We start from the raw sequence: 22,920 nt of genomic DNA, 5'->3' as shown, positions 1-22,920 counted from the left end.
TAAAAAAGGGGCGTGGCTCCATAAAAAGTGTCATCACTTCGCCAGTTTTCCACCGATTCAATTCTTTTTTTTAAAACGGTCCAGCTAAAGGTTTAGTTTTTAGAAATATAATGAATGAAAAACCGTTTGCTTAACCCATTGTTACTCATCTGAAAGTCCCTTATCACCTTAAGGCAACTAGAAGCAAAGAGATGTTTGTAGACACATTCAAGTTTTGAGTAAAACGCGTTCAAAGATAAGGTCCTAGGTAGGCCTTCATTGAAAAGTTTTTCTAAATCATGCTGTAAAGCATCAACTACCAGGACTACTAGTACCATCTCTTGCCCCAAGACAGAAGAGAAGGTTCACCTACCATTTTGCACCCTCAACATTTGATTTTGGCACTTTCATTCCTTTTCTCACTGCCTCATTTGTAGTCCGTGTTTTAGCTGTATAAATATTTGCTTTACTTGCAGTTTTGACGTTTATACGATGAGAATTCGCAACTCCAATCAATTATAGGGAGCGCTGCAGCCGCTGTCTAATGGCGGTTGAAAAGGTAAAACGAACAAATCCGTAACTTATAACTTACTTTGAAGCTTGGTGAATGACTAACGTTTAATCTTGTTTGTGGGAAGCTTTATTTTCTATTCTTCTGAAATTACATCACACCACAAACTGTCGGAAGCCTGTAATTTACCCAAAAGAAAACACGTGGAACGGAATGTTTTTTTTTTTTTTTTTCAGTAGTGTTGTTAATCACCACAAGGGAGCATATTCGAGCTCTGGAGTTGCGAATAACTTACGTTGTATAGTAAAAAACAGAAAGTTCGTAATAAGTTTTGATTTAACTCTAGTTAATATTTAAGTTTTTCTCCATCTTTATTTTCTCATTACCTGCATTAAGCGTAATATTATTTCAGGTGGCTAACTATTTTGGATACAGCATTGTTTCGAGAAATATTTTTTTCAAAAAAAAAAAAATTGTTTAATTCTTTTTTACGAGGCAATTTACTCTGTTGAAGCTTACGTAAAATATAGAGTAGTTTTCTTTTGTAACTGTATCGTGAGAAGCACAAAGCTCTCGATATAGAATCGTAAAGCTATACAGTAAGGGCTAGAAAACAATTCGAATAGTACAAGTATAACATTCTTCAATATTCCAAATCGTCCCAGTCTCTAAAAATAAGCGAAGCTGCCAAAAACAGTGAATTTTGTAAAAAGTTGAATAAACATTTTTAAACAAAATTTATCAATGTGCCATCGAAAAACATTGTAAAGTTTGATCTTCTCCATAAATGGAATAACTGTTAGATATCGAGCCCATTTGGTAAAGTTAACTATTGGTTATAAATTACAAAGATAATCCACCAAATACAATGGAGGCCGGTTAATTGAATCAGTGGTTTATTGAATCAACCACTTTAATGAATAAAATCGTCAAAAACAGAACAAAAGCCAGCTTTTTTGAACTAATTGCGCTATTGAATCAGCCGCTTTATGGAATCAAAACGGTTTAGAACAAACGTGATTCATACAATCGATAGCCACTGTAGTTAAATTAACTCTTAAACTAAGTCTCCCAGAAAATCACTGACTTTATTACTTCCTTTTACAAAAAAGGAAGTATTGTATTCGCAAACAATTTTCACCCAAAATTCGACCTTAATTTTCATTTTGCTCACCCCCGAATGAATGTTTAGTTTTTTTCCGACCCGACCACACGTGCATATATAACTAATAACGTACAGACACCCGAAATATCCATTTTGACGTCTCCCGAGTTAATTACAACGAGTTTTCTCGTGACGTCTGCATGTACGAATGTATGTACGTACGTCGCATAACTCAAGAACTGTATGTCCCGGAAAGTTGAAATTTGTACGTAGACTCCTAGTGGGGTATAGTTGTGCACCTCCTTTTTGGTTGCATTCAGGTGTTAATAAAGGGGTATTTTGCACCTTTTTGGGGGGAAATCATTGTTAGTTTCGAAGCAAACTCAAGAGGTATTATAATGGTGCTAACACTTAGCGATATATCGCCAGTCTTTTGGTCGTCAAGTTTTGTCGCCAACTTGGCGACAAATTTGGCGATTTTTTTTCTTAATCTGGTTTTAACTTGACCACACTGTTGGCGATATTTAGAGAGTTAACTATTGAATCACATTAAAATTGCTATGATATGGAAATAACATTAAATTGGTGTAAAAAAAGTCATGTGATTCAGACATCAGCTCGTCCGTTTTCAATTCTGCAACAGAGGCCGCCGCTTAAATGAATCATGTTTGTCCTAAACAGTTTTAATTCCATAAAGCGGCTCTTTCAATAAAGCTGTATTTTGTTCTGTGTTTGACCATTTGAATCATCAAAGCGGTTGATTCAATTAGCCACTGATTCAATTAATCGATGTCCACTGTATTAGTCGACACTCTCCCTAAATATATTTATTCACACATCTTGTTCAAACCTTGAAACTCAATTTTCACCCCACATCCTGTGATCCGATTCTTTTGTAACTTGGTTACCCGATGACAATGCAATATTCAACAATCAAATTAATTAAATGTTAATGATCAGTTTTTTTCAATTGCAATCAACATTTTTGCATAAATCCTTCGATATCCTTCGATATGACAAAAAAAAAAAATACTCGCACAAATTAGAATTAGATACAAATAGAAGTCTCGATTTTTCTGCATCAGATAAATTTGTTTCATTTTTCCAAGATAATTGGCACGTGAATCGTAACTGTTTTTAACAAATGGCATGCCAAAATGTAGGTGAGCCTGCAATTGAAAGTTCATTGTTGATCACGGTTCTTAAACAAAATACTTTTATTAAAACGTATCTCAAATGTTTAAAGCAATATAAATGTTTAAGTGGAAGGGGGCGGGAGGGGAAGCGGTCACCTTCCTAAGGTAAAAAAGTTACTAATTTTATTTCATAAAAAGTAACTAAAATAAAAACTTTCTTAGTTGAAATGGCAAGTTTGACTTATTTTTTTAACAAATATTTTTTGAAGTTTAAGATACTCTAAAAAGCGGGAATTTGAGGAAATATTAGTTATAGTTACAATTTGCGGCTGCTCTTTTCCTATAGATTTAATCAACAACAAAGACATCTCAGAGAAAAGGTTTCAACAATTAATACACATTGTGTCAGTTTTATATGTACTGTTTTCTCTTAAACATAGCTCAAACCGTAAACCATGCAACACAAAAAACTAAAATTATGCATTCGTCATGGTCTAAGAAACCCTTTTGTTTTCTCTCAAAACTTGAATTGGACAATTAAAAGCGTAACACATGATTACTTTGAAAAAGGATTTTTTAAATAAATGCTCTAATTTTTACTCATCGTTTGTACAAGATATTCATAACTTAAAGAAATTTAATAACTTAGATGTCACGTTTTTTCTTTTAGTAACCTCATTTTCAGTACTTCAGACTTGTTTTTTTATACGTGTATAAGAATAAAAATTTTGAGAAGTCGCTAAATTAGAGTTTTCCTCCCCTTCCTCTAAGAAAATTTAAGTGCAGGTCAAAACTTACCAAATAAAGCAAAAAACTTATAACGCAAAACTTTTTTTTTTTTGAACAGGTACTAAATTAAATACTGCGTGGTTTTTTACGGAAAAAGTTTTTATATATTTGCAAAAAGCTTTAAATTTAGTAACAAATAACTTTTTTCAAGTCTATGGAAAGGGGAAAGTCACTACCACATAAGGAATGGAAAAGTACTGTCAGACAAAAAAGTAAGTGGATGACGTCGAAAAAATTTTAAGTCATGAGAATGAAGAAAGAATGCAAAGGGGAAAGATGACGCTAAGGACACGCTTAAAGCATACCTGAATATATTTCTGCGACATCAAACAAATCGGCGTACGTATATGTACAATGAATATGTACAGTAAATAGATGTTTTATTTTCAAATGGTCAAGATATTCTACTTCTTTTCGAGGTGTTCCATGACAGAATAAACCCTCGAGATTGGTGATCCGGACGTGAATTGAACATGCAACCTTCTAATCTGCAGTCAAGAGTGTCAGGATAATTTTATTCTGACCTCGATTATCCCGAAAAAGTAGGACATCTTTAACATTTCAAAATAAAAATCTATTAATTACGTACAAAACAATGTAAATTCAATGATTATAAAACGGCCCACTGCAATTGCACATCAATCGCTTCCGGTGAGCGTACCGTAAATTTGATGTGACCTCATGGTGTTTACTATTGCAAGAAGTTTTGGAGGGTTAACTGTTCCAAGATTTTTTAGTTCATAAAAATTTTACTTCGGTACTGTTTAAAGAAGGGAATGGTCAAAAAAAAAAAAAAAAACCCCAGGAACTTCGAGGTAAAAACAGTTTTTTTCCACTCAGGGAAAAATTGGAAATTTTGAAATTTCTAGCATAAAATTACGTATATTTATTCAAATATTTATAATGCTTATACTCCAATGCTTTATTTATTTTTGTTTAAATACTTTTCTACGTTCAGTATCCCTCAAGAAAACACTAAGTTTGAATATGCAAGCTGTAAGATAATTTAATTACCCCACATACCTAAGTACTATTAGTTACTTTTCTTATTCTTCAGAAAATATGTGCGCAAAACAATTAAAATATCAATAGTGGAAAAGTAAAACTATTTCCATTTGATACATGTAGAGATGGGAAAGGAAAAAAAATGAAAGTTTGGAGGGAAAAAAGTTTTTTACGGAGGGGTTTAGTTCCACTGGGTAAAAATTAAAATTTCTGCTCAAAATAATGCAGTCAGAAATTTATAACATTTAGATTTTGACGTTTCTTTTATTTTTTATTTATTTATTTTTTAATGTTTAGTATCTAACATGAAAACACGAACTTTGATAATGGGAGCTGTAAAATAATTTGAATTTCTTTATTATGCACCAAAGCCTTTTATGCTACTTTTCTCTCATAAAATTTCGATACTTTTGGGAGTTCCAAACTTAGAAATCTAAGACTAGTAGTTAGAAAACATAAATACTTAATTAGTAGTTCAGTTTTAAGCATATTTCTAAGAAAGAAAAATAGAATAGACAGCACATCATTTTAAATACTAAGCACTTTATGGTTTGTAACAATTAAACTGCATTTTAGTTGTTAAAAATTCACGTTTATTTTTTCCTATTTTTCCTTATCCTCCCCCCCCCCTCCGAAAAACCTTTTTTTTTCTCCTTGGCTTCAAAATTTTCGACAATTTATATCTATAGTGGTGTTTTATTACAAACTCTTTGCAAATCCACCAACATAAGACAGACAAGTAACGGAGAAGTTTTTTAATGAAGAATGATTTTTAAGCATTACTTCTTTAAAAAAAAAACTTGAAAATGGAAGAGGAACATTACTTTTTCAAACAATATTTAAAGAATTACAAAGTACACAAATTATATTCGAAAATTGAATTTTCACATTTTTCGGAGGCGCTGCTTTTAACTAAGCACAATCACTAAATCATTAGAAGGAAAAAAAAACAATCTTTCCTATAGAGAGTTCAAATGCAACAAGCTAAATCCCTGCACGTAATCAATGTCGCGTCTCTCAAATAACTGAAAAAAGAACGTCAGTGTGCTTGCGTGTGTACAGTTCATTTTAGGCTGAACTTGCGTTCGTATAGTCAAGTATCACGCAAACAAACTTTTTGAGTAATCATTTGCCAGTGTTAGGATTATTTCTGCCCTAATTATCCTGTAGCATAACTTTTTACGCCTTTTGGAAGATCAAACAATTATGATGTAAGCAATATTTATTTGGAACTTGATTGCAATTTACCGATTTTTGGGAATTTTTTTCAAAAACTAGTCGCTTTGCTCAAAAAATACAGAAAATAAAAATGACAAATGCAACTTTTTTTCATCACATAGATTCTACCTTTGCTTAAAATTTTAGAAAACTAAGAAATATTTGAGCACAGACTTCTTTTGAAACGGGAATGTAAAGAAACTAATGACTTATGTTTTGTTTTGAGGGATTGGATTTTACTGCTGACGAAAAATTTTTCTTGTACTGGTTATCTAGTTTCTTAAACATTCTTCCTTACAGCGTTTTTATATCTGTGCTATTTTCTTTTCTTTTTAATATCGCAAATTTTCAAAAAGTGTATTGCTCAAGGCATACATTCCCCCTCCTCAAATTTTTGGTTTTATGCATGATAGACCCGGTTTTGTTTTACCCATTTCCGACGACTCATAAAAGTAAATTGCTTTTTGTTAGAATTTCACTCTGAGCCTTTATTAGTGATTTCCAAAGTCAGCTGGTTTGACGTAGTCTTGCTTGAAAATGGATTGATTTACTTTTGTCGATTTTTTTCTGAATTATTGCATTCAAATCAACGCGAACAACAGTTGTTTGTTTAAATACTCATTTTCTACTCAAATCTATTTTTGAATTCTCACGCTCTACACAATCTTAACTGCTACTTCACCGAATATCGGCCAATGCAATTTACGCGTCAAAATCCAAAATACTCTTTTTAGAACTGTATTCGTATACGCTAATTCATAAAGCTCTTAACTTTCAGGGTGTGCACGAAATGTTGAATCTGATTTCAAGAAATCTTATTTTCGAACCTATTGCACAAGCAACATGAAGTGATACGTGAATGTAAAGAGACACATACCAAGTTTTTTTCAGTCGCAAATGTTCGTTGTATGACCCTGTTACAGGACAAACATCTTATCTGCAATCCAGCTGGTTTGAAGAGCAAAGCAGGCAGTGAGAAGCAAAGGGATGTAAGTTGACATTTTCAAATTTTGAGTAGAACGTCTTTAAAGATTGGGTCCTTGGTAGGTTTTCATTGAAAAGTTTTTCCAAATCACTGTATAACAGCACCTAACAGGGCTATTAGTACAATCTCTTGCCCCAAGGCAGAGGAGAGGTTCACCTACCATCTGCACTAGTCATCTCCAAATTGTTAATTTTGCCACTTACATCCCTTTGCTTCTAACAGTCTCATGATTTCTTTTTATGGGGTAACATCAAAGACAATGTTTATCAACCTCTGATACCGAAAATACTACAAAAAACCGTCAAGAACTCATTTTTTGCAGCATTTACGAAACATTGCCAGTGTGCTACTTCGAAATCTGTGGAACGATCTAGGTTACAGGTTAGATGAAGTAGTGTAACAAAATGATCATTTTGTAATTGAACATTTTGAACAATGTGCACACGCATTGCACATTTCTGTGATCGAACTTTATTGGAAAAACAACTTGGTGAATACTTTTTGAATTCAAGTATTACTTTTTGTAATATGTGCAATAGTTTCGAAAATCTGATTTTTTTTTTTAAATCGGGTACATCATTCATGGTCACCATGTATTACAACTTCGACTTTTAAATGACCTGGACTAACTGAGAACAATCCTAACTGAAAAATGCTCGAATATTCTGACCCTAGTGAAAAAATAACCAACTTAAGAGAATGTACCCTTATTATTGTTATGTTTTCAAAAGATTAAAATCGCGAGTTTTCAATAGAGACTGAGTTCATGTGTCATATATATTAAAAGTAACGCAATTTAAATATAAATTGGGGAGGAATGCATTAAAATGTTCTTACAATTTTGCTTTCAAAAGCGATTTCTCAAAACGTCAATTTCAAAACTAGTGCTCCTTTTTCTAGAAAATTACTTGATATTACATTGTGCATTGAAATTATCACATTTTATTTACAGGTTCATAATTATACTGAAGTGAAATGTTTGCTTTAAAACGCACTCTTTTTCCATCGCAACTGTTTTTATGGTCAAAAAGTCTTTTTTTCACTTAAAAAGTGATAATTCGTTAAAATTTATTAAATTATGAAATAAATAGAATTACCTATAAATTTCACTTCAGTAGACTGATATTTCTTAAAAACACTGAAAATTTTAAATTTCTATTATTAAAACATTTTGAGAAAAAGGTACATAAAGTTTAGCAATTTAATATTACGCGAATACAGGATACATAATCAGGTTTGTGGCTGGAAAATATGTTATTTCTAATAATACTACTTAGAGCAAACAATTCAGGTAGTTAAAAAAAAGGAATACATTTGTATTTAAACCTTTCCAGTTTTATAATCATAAACATTATGATACATTATAAAAAAGTAACAATTTTTCTGCTACTGAAGTAATGTTCAATTACCTCATAATATTTAAAATACAATACTAGATATTTATATTGCAAGCGGGTTGACAATCAGCAAAATCAATTTAACCCCTTTCAATAAAGTGACGATCCCAGGTTTAGTTCGTCATTTGGTCATGACGTACAAGGACGACAAATACTCATCGTCATGTACTTAAGGTTACTATTTAACAGGATATTAATGGTTTAGTTATACTATGAATAGATAACTCTAACAATGTAAACAATTAAGTATCTAGCTCAATTAAGATTTACTTAGTTTTTAACTTCAGTGTTTGATGTTCCACAAGGAACATCAAAAAATATATTACAATCAATATCAAAAACAATTAAAATCGGTAATGCCTCTTTTGTTTTACAACAGCGTTTGAATCATAAAGGAGATGGGGTTAAAAAAAATTTTTTTTCTTTCTAATGGGGCTGCGTCAGAGGCACAACCTTTTCTAGACCTAGTGCGATCCCCCGATATAGCACCCATTCTTCCACGTGGCACCACTATCGGAGGCTGCTTTTTAGCACGAGAATTTCGACGCCCAGTTTTCCCACTAGATGGAGACACCTGGGCTCTCTTTGATGTGAAACTGCACTAGGAATTAAATTTTGTCGCGAGCCTTCCAAGCCAAACGAGTACTCCAGGGATCTTTTACATGCCGCGTAATCATGCGACATTACGCAGTCGAATTTCTGCATCTTAAAAATCCACCGACGGAGCCAGGTTGGTTGGATGCTAAATTAAACTTATTTCACGCTAAATATGTTAATAAACTGGAAGGTGTACTGAAAGGGGTTAACATACAATCTATATAAAAACCATTATAAATAATTACAATAATAATTCAACACATAACAGCACGAATATTGCATGTCTTATAAAATGCAATTTAAAAATTCAAAGTCAGATAACATTGTTCATGATTTTTCTCCCCTCCTCTGCCATTTTTCAAGATGATAGTAAGAAATAAATCTACAGTCTAGCTTGTAACCAAGTCCAACTCATTCAGAAAAGTTTGATGGAGAGTTTGCTATCGAGTTCAAAGATCTTCATTTGCAGAAGAGTTTAAAACCTCTCCCTTTTTTTTGTTAAGTTAAATCTTTGGGCCGGAAATAGATACGCTTTTATGAGTTCATTCTACTTATCACAACCCCCCCCCCATCGTGTTATGCAATATTTTCTCTCTTCACTGTATCATTTTTTCCTTAACCATATTTCTTCATACTCTGTCATTCGCAATTGTTTTTCTCAGTTCAAATTTTTTGACAATGTTCTTTCGTTTTACCTTATAATATTCAGGCTTTTCCCGAGTGACACGGATCTTGAGTACAGATTTTTTTACTTGTTGTTGTTTCAAATACCACTCGAGGACCCAATCGCCTTCTTCGTGTGGCTAGCAAGGGTATAAGAAATATGGGAGAGGCTCTCGTGAGAGTTCGGTGAAGTCCTAGTGAAGAGTTCGATTCAACCTCAACAGAAGGCAGCATCAACTCCACCATTTAGGCACAGTTCTGAAGGAGATGCAGGACTTTTCACCCATGGTTACTGACAAGACGGATCACAGGACTTTCTATCGAATCCATGGTTGAACTTGCAATTACTTCGCAGGCACTCTGGTATTTGGTTGCATCGGGATCAGAATCCTCCGAATCCGAGTCCGTCGCTCTCTCCAATAGGCTGTCCATGGCCTTTGATGGACAAAACAGGAAAGTACGTTTTTCACCAAACTTGAGAATTTGTTTTCACCGGAAACATCGAAGAGTAGAGGATATTCTTTTCAAAACCGTAACACAGCGGTATTTGGATGCATCGGGATAAGAATCCTCCGAATCCGAGTCCATCGCTATCTCCAATAGGCTGTCCATGGCCTTTGATGTACAAAACAGGAAAGTAGGTTTTTCACCAAACTTGAGAATTTGTTTTCACCGGAAACATCAAAGAGTAGAGGATATTTTTTTTTCACCAAAACCGTAACACAGCGGCTGTCTTCGACGGTGTTTGGAAATATCCTGCTGGGAGATGGTTCCATAAGCTCCAATTAGAACATGTTTCAGTTCAATGCCAAGTAGAAGTCTTCATGGCCATCTCGACTAGCATAGCAACTGTTCTATAATTTGAGATTCTCTTTAAAATCAAATGTCCTGTGATTTCAGTTTTCAGTGCGGATTTGTCTTAGTGCCTGCAAAATATTTCGTTTCGCAAATAACGTGACCACTTGTCACGGAGACATTTTTGTAGTTTCTTCTATGTTGGAATGGAAGATTCCAGTCAAAAAGCAGTTACTCTTGATTTTTTTTTTTTTTTTTTGTGAGTAACAGTTTCAAACATCAATTCTTCTGCTGCGGTAATTTTAACGTTAGTTTTTTTTCCAGCAACGGATGTGTGCTGTCAGATTGTTAGCCGATCGACTTCGCCTCTGCCGTACACATTCTTCCTTTTCTTCAAAGTCTTTTCCCCAATCAGTTGATTCTTTTTTTCATTTTCCGCTTCATCTCATTTGAATCGGGAGAGGGGGGAGGAGCAGGTCACGTCTCCCTTTACTGCTTTGCGGCTCAAGTGGATTGGTAAATTGCATTTTTTTTAAAAATAATTAATCAAAAGCAAATATAATGAAAAGCTATACTTTCTAATACTCTGAAAAAAATTATCACAAAAACTTTAAAATATTGTAAAAATACATTGTAACTAAGTTTGTTTCCATGACAACTCCTCTACAATATACAAACATCAAAACTAAATTGAATAATTCAATGAAAAGATTATTTTTAGATTGCTGATTGTCACCGCTCATTTACGAACAGTTACTTTTTCTACAAGTTAAATATTATTACATGTTATTACACCATGTCTTTCATGTGTAAAAACTTTATGGGGAGAGAATTTCTCATTACGAACTACAATTTTTTTATACTAACAAGTGAATACAATATGGACAAGATTTGTTTGTCAAGCACCATGCTGATGGTTTCTTTTTTTTTTTTTTTTTTTTTTGGAGCACTTTTTTGCTGTGGGATTTTTTTTTGGTCTGGGGTTAATTTTTTCCCCAGCGTTTTTTTTTTGCAGCTTTTTATTTATTTATTTTTTTTTTATCTGGGGTTAGTTTTTTCCCCTAGCATTTTTTTTTTTGCAGCTTTTTTGTTTTTGGTAGGGGTTAATTTTTTCCCCAGCATTTTTTTTTTTTTTTTTTTTTTTTTTTTGCGGGGTTAATTTTTTCCCCAGCCATTGTTTTTTAGCTGCTATTTTCCTTTTTTATGTGGTGCATTTTTTTGGGGTACTTAACAAGCACATTATAACAGTACAATTGAATTTTGACAAAAATTTCCGTTCGTTTTTCTTAAATGCAAACTTAAACTACAACAACAGTCAGAATAAAACCACAGGTTTTGTATGAATTATTTAAATTCATTTCACATTCAGCTAGTGTAGTTTGAGATTTTCAGACTCGATGCACAGCAATTAGGGGAAAATAATGAGTTAATGACTTTTATGCAAATGTGCTATGCTAAGTTTCATTTTTTGCAGTTAACCAAAGCTTTCAAAAAATAATGTTGTTGGGGAATAATACAGGCTTTAATATACTATCAAAGCATAATTAATCACATATTCAGTTAATAGTTAGTTGAATAAAATAAACTTAGCGTTATGCACGGGACATTTTTACGAGAATCACCCTAAATACTATATTATTACATGTTATGACTTAGAGAATTTCTAATAACGAACTACAATTTTTTTACAGTAACAAGATCAGTAAATACGATATGGACAAGATTTGTTTGTCAAGCACCATGCTTTTGGGTTTTTTTTTTCAGCTTTTATTTATTTTTATTTATTTTTTTGTCTGGGGTTAATTTTTTCCCAGCATTTTTTTTTTGCGCAGGGTTATTTTTTCCCAGCCTTTGTTTTTTTAGCTGTTATTTTCCTTTTTTATGTGGTTTATTTTTTTACAACAGCATTTTTTTTTTTTTTTTTGGTACTTGACAAGCACATTATAAAATTACAATTGAATTTTGACAAAAACTAGTAAAATTTTGATTCTTGACAAAAATTACAGTTAGTTTTTCTTAAATGCAAATTTAAACTACAACAACAGTGAGAATAAAACCACAGGTTTTGTACGAATTATTGAAATTCATTTCATATTCAGCTAGTGTAGTTTGAGATTTTAAGTCTCAATGCACATCAATTAGGGAAAAATTATGAGTTGATGACTTTTATGGAAATGTGTTTTTTTATTTTGACAGAAATAATTTAACAAATAACGGAGAAAGGCTTTTCGTTCATTATTGGCTAAATTACATTCGAAAAAAAGTGAAAATTTACGGAACTTTTGAAGTGCAGTAACTCATGGTCTGACTTTATAGCAAACATTATAAAACACTTTATAAAACATTAACGTTATAGCAAAGATAAAATATGAATCGTTTCGTAACTAAAATTTAGGTACCATTTAAAAAAAATAAAAATTTTGCCTGCAAAAAAAGTGATTCCTGGAAAAAAAATTATTAAACATTAAAAATTTCAAAATCTTATACTATTACTAAAATGACTTATTTAACTTTTTAAAAGTTAAATAAATTAATAAACTTGTGCAGAGGAAATTAATGTCTGAAGGAAAATTAAAAAAAAAACCCTAGCGAACATGAAAAAACATTCATGACATTAACATTTTTTTGAAGTTAGATTTCTGAAGAAAAACTTAGAATATATAATGTGTATAAGATTTAGCTTTTATTTGATAAGAAAAATATTTACAAATATCAAAATCGCTTCGCTTCCCTCTTTTGAATAACCTACCACTGAAAACAGCGAAACGATACAAATGCCACTTTCAGCACATTTTTAACCATGAGTATTATTTATCAGTAATGCTGTGCATTGAAAACCGTGGTTTTATTCATCATAACTTTACTGAACTTCACTCAATAAATTGCTCATCAATCCACTTGCACGGGAAATTTTTATTCGCACTTTATTCCTGGAGTTCTAAAATTTGGCTTTTACTTTTATAGATATTTGTGTGTACGGAGCCATGTTAATTTGTTCAGAAAATTGTTACTTCACAGTATGATACATAATGGTTTCTTGCACACACATATATCAAACTAAAAGCCTAAGTTTAAAATTCCGGGAATAAAGCGCAAGTATGCATAAAATTGTTTTGTACGAATGGACTGATTAAAATACAATTTTACATAAGAAAAAGAAAATTTTAAATACATTTAATTCCAGCCACGAACGGTACATTTTATAACGTTCTACGTCATTTTTTTTTTAAAGCTCTGCTCAACACTACAAAGCGTAATTAACCTACTCTGTGAACATGGGAGCTCATAAAGAGGTCTTGAACTATCCTCTAGACATTGGTACTGTCATTTTTTTAAATAAATTTTAATCATTAATATCAAAACATTTATACATAAGCCATTAATGAATTACTGTTAATCAAACATTAGTTACTTTTTTTGTAACAGATTTTCACTTGTCTTCTAAGAAAGCAAAAATATGAATTTCCTTAAAATGGTTATAAGTTCGTCTGAATTTCAAAACAAAATCTATCTTTTATAACATTTGAAACAGAGCAAGAGGAAAGTGAAATTTTTTAAATTTAAATTATTGCCTTGAAGCAATAAATGTTCTTAGCCCCCTCTAAAAAACACATATGGGAATCTATTACGGTGGTTCAAAAATACATGCAAAAAAAAGTTTCTTCTAGATAACAGGACACCCCTCAATATTTTTAGACCTATGGATAGTAATATACTGGAAGAAATTTAGCTTCCTATTTCAACTGAAAGAGGGTGCTCAACGCCCACCCCCAAACTCCGTACTTGGGGGGGGGGGGTGAAAATTGCATTGAACTGAGAAAAAAACTACACATTACATTATACACATATGCATATACATTGCAATAAAACAATAATTTACATAAAAACAGCTAGGAAAATTAAATGTTTCTAAATTTGTTGCATTTTCAACGCTACGGCTAATGTTAAATGAAGGGGTCGTTGAGCAACCTCTTAAAATTTGAGTAAGAAGCTAAAATGTTTGCAGCATAATACTATTAGTAAGTCTAAAAATAATAGGGGGTGTCCTGGACCATTAGAAAAAAAAATTTGAACCACCCTAGAGTCCATGTGTCTGAAAACGATTGTAACGCACGAAGTTAACCACTAATTCCACAGAGTTCAAACATTTTGATGTATCTCCAGCATCTTTACTTGGAGTTGCCTTTTCAAGCATTTTTCAGAAAAAATGAATATGACCTGTTCAACAATAGCACTTCCGAAGTTTTACAAATACTTACACTTTTTTGGGCATTGGCAGCAGTTTTAATGAGTTTTGACAAAAGTACAAATGATTTAAGAAATTTATCTCGCAATGGATGCTATTCAAAAGCGTACGCTGAATTTTTTGAAAAATTTCATTAAAATAGCAGTTTTTTGCGTGAGAATTCAATTTATATTTTTGAGTACTATAATAGATTCTTAAACTTGAATTCAAGTCTAACAATCTAAACTAATATCTTAATTACAGAAAATGTGTTAGTTGAAGCAAATTATTCAAGAACAAAAGTAAACCAATGCATTTTCCTCGCAAACTTGATAAGAATTGATTTCTCAGTACGTGAGCATGTTTTTCTAATTTACAAACCATGAGCTCGTTAATAAGTTCTCTTCCGAAAATAAGGCTAGAATTTTCGCAATTTTTAGAAAAAAAAATCGTTAAATAGTTTCAACATCAAGAAAAGCGTTGTCCAGATCATCTAAAGCTAAAATAAGTTGATAGTTTCCCTGAATGGAGTTATAATTAGTGTATCGAATGCGAAATTTTAAGTCTCACTATTCAAGTCAAAGTGGGATGCAGTACACTATTTTTCAACTACATTGCAATTCTCCCAAACAAAAGCAAAATTATCAATGTCTACTTATTCAAAAAGAAGTAACTATCACCAAAACACTTTATAAACTACTTTTCTCAAAGTAAAAATCACTATTTTCATTTGTTTTATATTATTTTAAGTTCAAGTAGTTTGCACATTTCTCCGGTTGGTAATGGTTGACTCAGTCGTTCATCCTTTCAGTGGATAGTCGATGAAGTGAGTACCAGCGTACTTGGGAACCAAACACTGGGGGTTCCGCGTTTGGTTGACCACTTAACTGGAACTGGCCTTGCACTCCAGAGCCCCTGGTCAGGAAGACCGAGTTGAGCACAGTACGCCTTGGCCCTCACAGGCTGTCGTGCCACAGGGTTGGTTTCGTTTTTTAGTTTGCGCATTCGATAGTAAAAATTTCTGGATACTGCAGTCTGTCTTTTTATGTTGGTGAGTTAGCAAAGAGCATAGTAAAATGAAAACGAGACTTAAATTACTTGAATTTAAGTGGATGGGAAAGGAGCATTACTACTACATAAAACTACTGGGAAGTAGTCACATAATGAGCGGTAAAACGCCAAAGAGGTCATCAGATTGAAAGGACTTTAGTATTTGCACTTTAATAAAAACCTAAAATAGTTGAAAATCCTAACAATATTCTGCCCGGGAAGAAAAGCAAACACATTGACTCACAAATATATATGTATATATATATTAGTTGATAGAATTAATTTTCCCAATGTATTTCTATTCAGATAAAAACAATAACGCCTTCCCTTGGTTTTTTTTTTTTTTTTTGAACAGGAAGTCACTTTCCTGGCTTGTGAGAACATTGAGAATTTTTACCAAATATTTTTTTCGAATTTTTATACAAACAATCCACGAATTATTTTAGTATTGAACTATGATACTTGTAAAATATTAGTTTAGATCTATTTAATTAGTTTAATATTCAAAGCACATTATAGTCAAGTTTGTCCCCAGTTCTTTGTTACTCTCCTGGCCTGGGAACGAGTTGAATTATTACAGGTAAAAGAGAAGGAATATTTAATCTGTTGTAAAGGCAAAATTGTTAATTATTACCCTTTTGTTGGATTCATAGAGCATTTTGCAGTTCTGATTACCCTAGTGGACCTACGATAATTTAAGTTCAAAACTGGGGTGCGTTTTATTTTTGTGTTCACTATCCCAGACAACTTTTCCTTTTTATGTAATTTTTTTCCAACCATTTCCGTTATGTGTTTAATTAAGGAAAATAATTTAAAAACTAATATTTTCTACCTTAACTATAATTTTGAGCCTCGGTAACTAGCCCTGGGTAAGTAAAATGTCTCTTTCTTGGCATTTTCTGTTTAGGACAGCATAGCTAAAATGTAATATAGTTAACCCCTTTAGTCGGAATTATGAAATATTTGACCAAAAATATCGATATTTGGTGCACAGTGGACTATGGTAAAGGGTATCTTATAGACAAAATTTTGAATTTGTAGGAGAAAAATTAAGAGTTATGGCACGTCCAATATTCCAAACATATTTCTGAAATACATATTTCATATACAAAAACGATAAAATACCAAACAAACTTCATTATAAAATGTTCTACAAACAATTATAAAACATAATATAAGCGTTTGAAAAGATTAATTAAAGATTATATATTTTTTAAAAAATCAGGAAAAAAATCTCGCTTTTCAGATAAAAATCCATGGTTGGAAAAATGAGCCACTCTCTATCTCTCGATCCTTATATCTCTGTGTTGTCAATCCCAAAACGAAAAATGATTTCACAGATTATAATAAGTAGAATGTAAAGAGTCAACTACAAAAAAATCAACTAATTGAATCAATTATTAAATGATTAGCAGCTGTTTAAAGTGGTTGTCCGGTATACCGGACACCAGGTCTGAAGGGGTTAAAGTGTTATTATTTATTACCCTTTATTTTCACTTGTAAACTTATTAAGACTCAGTATTTTTTTAAAAAATTTAAAGCATTTTTTATGTTTAGTGAATTTGCGATTAGAAAATGTCGGCTTTTTAGAGAATCGCCCAGTTGACGCAATAACCTATCACTGTTTCAAGATTTAAGAACAATCGTTGACATTCCTGAAAAACGTTGACATTCCTGAAAAAAACCTTTGCCCTGTCAGTATTCAAGAACAAAAGGAAAGCAATGCATTTTCTTTGCAAACTTTATGAGAATTAGTTTCTCAATACGTGATCAGTTTTTTTTTAGTTCAAAAACTATGAGCTTTTTTATAAGTTCCGTCCCGAAAAAATTTAAGAGTTTCCATAATTTTGGCAAAACTTAATGCCTAGAAAAGCTTTAGTCAGTTACACTAATGTTAAAATAAGTTGATATTTTTCCGCAATGAAAAGCGGAACTAATTTCTTGAAAGTTGTTTTTTGAGTCTCACTATTCCAGTCAAAGTGGCATGGAATACATTATTTAAGAACTTCGTTGCAATTTCGCCAAATTGTACTTTGTAAGTAAGCATTTGATTAAGCAAGTACTATTTTCTACAACTAAGTAAGAGAATGTGGGGCAAAGTGAAATGGTTAAGCTAACTAAGTTCTTTCAAAATGAACAAATCCGAAATTTGTTTTGAAAATTACAGTAAACAAAGAACATTGTATTTTATGATAAAACTTGAGTTGGAACAATATTTTTTATTTTTGACAATACATTTGAGTTTTCAAAAAAAAAAAAGTGGAAAATTTATTTTTTTTTCGTTTGGCAAAGCGAAAAATATTTTTTTCTGATCAAATATTTTCTATTCGGTTACAAAACATTTTTTATCGAAAGAATGTGTAAATAAAAGGTTAAATGAATAAATGAAAAGATGAAACAATAAATGGATAATTGAATGAATAAATCAATTTCAAACGGAAAAAAAATGAACGAGTAAAACAATGAATGAATACGAAAATAGGTGAAAAAAAAAATAAGTGAATGAATTAATAAATGAAAAACTAAGTGATTTATAATAAATGATTGAGCGAGTAAATAAAACAAACTATTTCCCTTTGCCCATCCACTTCACTCCGCATGTACTTGACTAATTTTACAATTTATTTACAAAGTAAATTAATACTATTTAAAACGTTAATAACAAGAACTTCATCATTTTATGGTCACAAAAATAATTCGACTTACGACAAAATGTTACAATATGAGTATCAATTTTTAAAAATTGCCTGTATTACCGAATGTTTTAATCTTCGGCGGTATTTTTTCCTGACTGGAATAGAATACGTATGGTACTACGTAGTTAAAATAATACCAGATAGGTGGAGCTAAAAGCAGAGTAAATATTTCACCATTTCATTTCGCCCCGCTATTTCACTTTGCCCCATGTTACCCTACATTGCTTTAGCTCTCTTAAGCAGTACACTCACACTGTTTTATTTTTAGGTAAACAAAAAAAATGGAAAACTGTTATAACTTTTAAAAATCGGAACTGAAAAAAAAAAAGAACTCGAGGGAGTGGGGGGGGGGAGTTCACTGAACAGCAAGGCTGCTAAAAGAGATTTCTAATGTTCTAAACCTCGGAAACTGACGAAACAGTTTTCACAATAAGTGGAAGTGAAAAGGTTTAAAAAAAAATCATCCAAACTATTTGAACTGACAGAACTTTCCATTTGAATCTATTCTACTGTAATATTTGAGCAGTTAAGAGATTTGTACAAGGCCTTTTACTAATTACCTAAATGAACTTTAAACGCATATCGCTTCCATATATAAACTTCCAGATAATTCGATTTCGTATATGGCTCGACAAATTGAAATATACACGTAGATATCGCGTATTAATATTCGCATTTCTATGAAGCAATTGATCTATTTCAAAGAAGCAATATTACGATTGGTTTAAGGTTCAGCTGTCACGTCTAAATACTTCATTAAAAAGGTTGTTTTTATTGTTTTTTAGTAAGAAAAATTACTCTTTAGTTCTCATTAATTTTGAGTTTCCAAAGAGGATTTGCTCTCGAAGAGGCAGTGTTATAAGAATCGGGAAGAAATAGCATTTTATTTCTCCATTTTTTTTTACTGTTGTTAACCCCTTTTTTTTAATTGATCTTTTTTACTGCTCGCACGTTTTAAAAATTACTTTACTTTCAAATGCTCTTATAATTTTAAATAATCGTTTTACTTTTCTAGCATTCTATTTTTTATTGATTCACCCCATGTTACAGTGCATTGCTATAACAAAATTACAGAGATAAACTGCATATTAACGAAATGTACTGAATTTAGTGCTAGTATCTAACTTACAAATGTTTAAGGAGAGAGAGTATTTCAAAATTAGACTTACTTCAATGCAGCAGATGAAGAAAAACGGGGGGGGGGGGAAGCCGTCCCCCGGTTTTTTTTAACTGCAAAAATAAATGCAATTTGAATTTAAACTATTTTTGGTGACCCCCATCCCCTCAAACCTCAAGGTGGATCCCCGCTTCCCCGAAATACTTTTTTCACAACTACTGCACTGACAGCAATAATCCGGGGTTTTTTTTTTTTTTTTTTGTATTTTCAGCGATATTCCTTCATTAACAGTTTTTACCTTATTGACGAGAAAGTGTATGAAAAATTAGAAAATTTTATGATTTTCAGGTTTCGGTGTTCAATGAAGCTGTTGTGGCAATCAATAAGCAAAATTTCGCTTGGATTCACAAAAACGATTTGGTAGACATGATATACCGACAACTACATCAATTTTGTAAAACCTGATTTAGAACTTGGCAGCTGCGCTCATATTCCTCCTAATCACTTTCGAAGAAGCACGTCATTAGTTAAAAATTTAAAGGAATCATTTGTGGATTTTTAAAGAGAAAACAATCGTATTGAGGTGATTATTTTATAAAACAGTACAAGTACCTTCTCGCCTAAGTTTAAGCTAGGTAAACCGTACGCAGCTCATTAGAAAATGCTGTAAATTTAATGCTGCATTGAAAATTTACAGCACTAGTTGAAATTAAGAAAAATTGCAAGTGTAAAACGGAAACAGGAAACCTTTTGTGGATATCAGAAATTTAAAAGAATATTATTTTTTTCTTACATGAGAAAAATTTAGGTTCCTTCTGAGAAGATATTTAAGAATTTTTGGAACAGTTTCAGAATGATAGCACCAGTAGAACTCCAATTATCCGAATCAATTGAGACTAGAACTCATTCGAATACTCGAAAATTTGGATAGTCGGAATTTATTTCTGTTTTAAATAATCACTGTATGTGGTTTGGGAATGGGAAGAAAAAAACTAAAGAGCTTATAAATGAAAAGTTTACATTTTTATTTTACATGCTAAGCGTACGTATGTTAGAAGCTCATAATAGAACTATAAAATGGTGATCCCAATAATATTCGCGCGCTGCGCATACACTAGCTTCGTAGTCGAATCTTTTTTTAAATGTTTTATTTTTTCTAAAATTCTGAAAGCGTTTCGGTTGATCAGTAATTCGGATAGTCGCTCGGATAATAGGGGGTCGGCTGTACAAACAAAACTAAGTCTTAATTCCGACGCTTCTTTACAAAGTTTCAACACTGATTGCAAACTATAAAAATGATAATTATTTTTAAAGAACAAAGAAAAGGTTACAAATCAGGATTAAAACATATTTGCGTGTTGATTTTAATCCTTTTTTTTCTTTTCAGAAAAGAGACTTGTCTACTGATTAACAAAGTCTTGTTAGTTGGTTCGTTTTGTCAAATTTATTGTTTATAAATTAATGTTGAAACCATTTCAAACATTTATTATGTCAAACAACTGGGTGATCACAAATTACCCCAAAAGTTATCAAGAAATCTCCCGATGAAATGGTCATTTGAAGTATTTTAAATTCTAGTTTAAATTTTCATGAAAAAAAAGGTTGCACAGGACTTGCCACGTAAGTGATCAAAATTTCACCAAAAGTTAAAATTCTGCATTAAACAGTTTTTTTCCCCTCCACAAAATGGATGAGTGCATTTTTTTTAACACTAGTTACCCAGGGTCACCTTAACAGTTTCCTAGTTTTTTGAGCTCTATGTTTTGCAATTAAAAGCTTCATATAACCTCAACAGGCACAGACAAGGTTTCTTAACTTGCGCTATACTGACAATGCTACTTTGTGATCGCTTGAAGTAGGGGTTCTCAACCTAAGGGAGAACCCCCAAGAGGAACGTAACAGAATTTCAAGAAAGCCAGAAATGTATTCCCTAGATAAAGTAAAAAAGTAACTACAATTTTCGAGGACACATGTAAATATTTGCGACATTACCATTTTTGCAGGTTTTAGTGAATATTTTGTTCACATATCTCTGTAAATCTGCATTTTTAGCTTTTGCAAGCATACATTCAAAATATCGAGAAGGGTAGATATTAAAAGGGATCTGAGGCGCACTTATTAATAAGCTACAACCTAATATTAAAAAACTTGCCAAGAGGAAACGGTGTTTATCCTCTTTTTGATGCTCTGAAAGTGACAGGTATAACATGACAGCCTCACCTAGCTGCTCGATTATTTCAAATCCAGTTTTATTAAGTTCTTTAATTTCATGTGTTCTTTTAATAATATCTTCAAATTAAAGTAATGCGCAGAAAGATTAAATTTTGTTTTCAAAGTTATCTTTATAAAATAATCATATTCAACTATCCCAACCAGGTTAAGTTTCAAATTTTGATTGCGCTCCTGTTTTGAACACATATGGAGATTTTATTTGGGGGGGGGGGGGTAGAGAGCTCGCAGTGTTTAATGGGGGCGCAGAAACTGTCTTGGCTTAACGGGAAACTACGTAGTTCACTTCACAGTTAAGTCGGGAACCATTCTTTTTACGCACTGATGAAGACTTTTTTTTAATAGCCTCGAAAAAGCAGTTTGCTAAGATTTTTTTAAAATCGCTTTAGTGCTTTTGTTAGTTGTGTTTGTGCTGTAATACACGTTGACTTATTTTCCAACTATAATCAGTTTTTACCAACTGATATATCTCAAAGGTTTTTTTTTTTTCTTTCGTTCTTTTTTATGAGAACGCTGTATCATCTTCAATACTTAGCATTCTGAAACAGAGACCTATTGACTCAATTGGTAACAGCATCGTGCCAATAACAGGTTGCGAGTTCGAATCACCAACGGCCGAAAAAAATAGTTTTAACGGCTTGTCGTTTTAATGCTCCAGGCGATCGAGGGAAGAGCCAAATGGCACATCGAATTCGCAAGAATCAGGAGGGCAGAAAACGCTTTGGGCAAATCGAGATTCCACGATGTGAATCTTTTGGAGTCTGGCGTGAGTTTTGAATTGAAATTTATTGTTGTTCGTATACTAAGACGTTTCACGAAAATTCCTTTTATATTTTAATGCTTGAATAACAATCCATATTTCTCTTTTTTTCTCAACCGGTTTCGAACTGAACTCGTCTAAGGATGATCATCAACAGCCCTGAGGTGCACTATAAGTCTTCAGTAACATTGCACACTACAAAACACAGTAAATTTAATTGGAGAACTAAAGCAAACGGATGGTTTGACATTTGTATTTCTTATGTTCTTGGACAAAAAAAAAAGTACTGAACAAGTGTCTTATTATTTCTAAGTTTTCTATCAAGTAACACATCTTCCAATAGTCTAAAAACTAAAGTGATTTTCTTGGTCAATCACATAAGAGCCTTAATGAACTATACTGCAAACTGTTGTTCGAATTTGAAAAAAAAAAAAAATGAGCAGTTAAAATTTCCCTATTGCTTCAATATAACTAACTTCCGTTTTTTTCTTTGACATAATACCCCCCCCCCCCCTCCCTTTGCTTTCTTTTCTCTGGAGCACCCATCATGTAAATCTTATAAAAAAGTTGTTCCACCACTTGTGCCACCACCTTGCAACCTTAAGTCGATGCAGATTATAAGACACATTTCAACTTCTGTTGAACCATCCCAGGTCATGTTCG

This window comes from Uloborus diversus, unplaced genomic scaffold, assembly GCF_026930045.1.
Source record: "Uloborus diversus isolate 005 unplaced genomic scaffold, Udiv.v.3.1 scaffold_501, whole genome shotgun sequence".
Lineage (NCBI taxonomy): Eukaryota > Metazoa > Arthropoda > Arachnida > Araneae > Uloboridae > Uloborus > Uloborus diversus.
The sequence above is the reverse complement of the archived record's forward strand: the minus strand, read 5'-3'. Positions refer to the sequence as shown.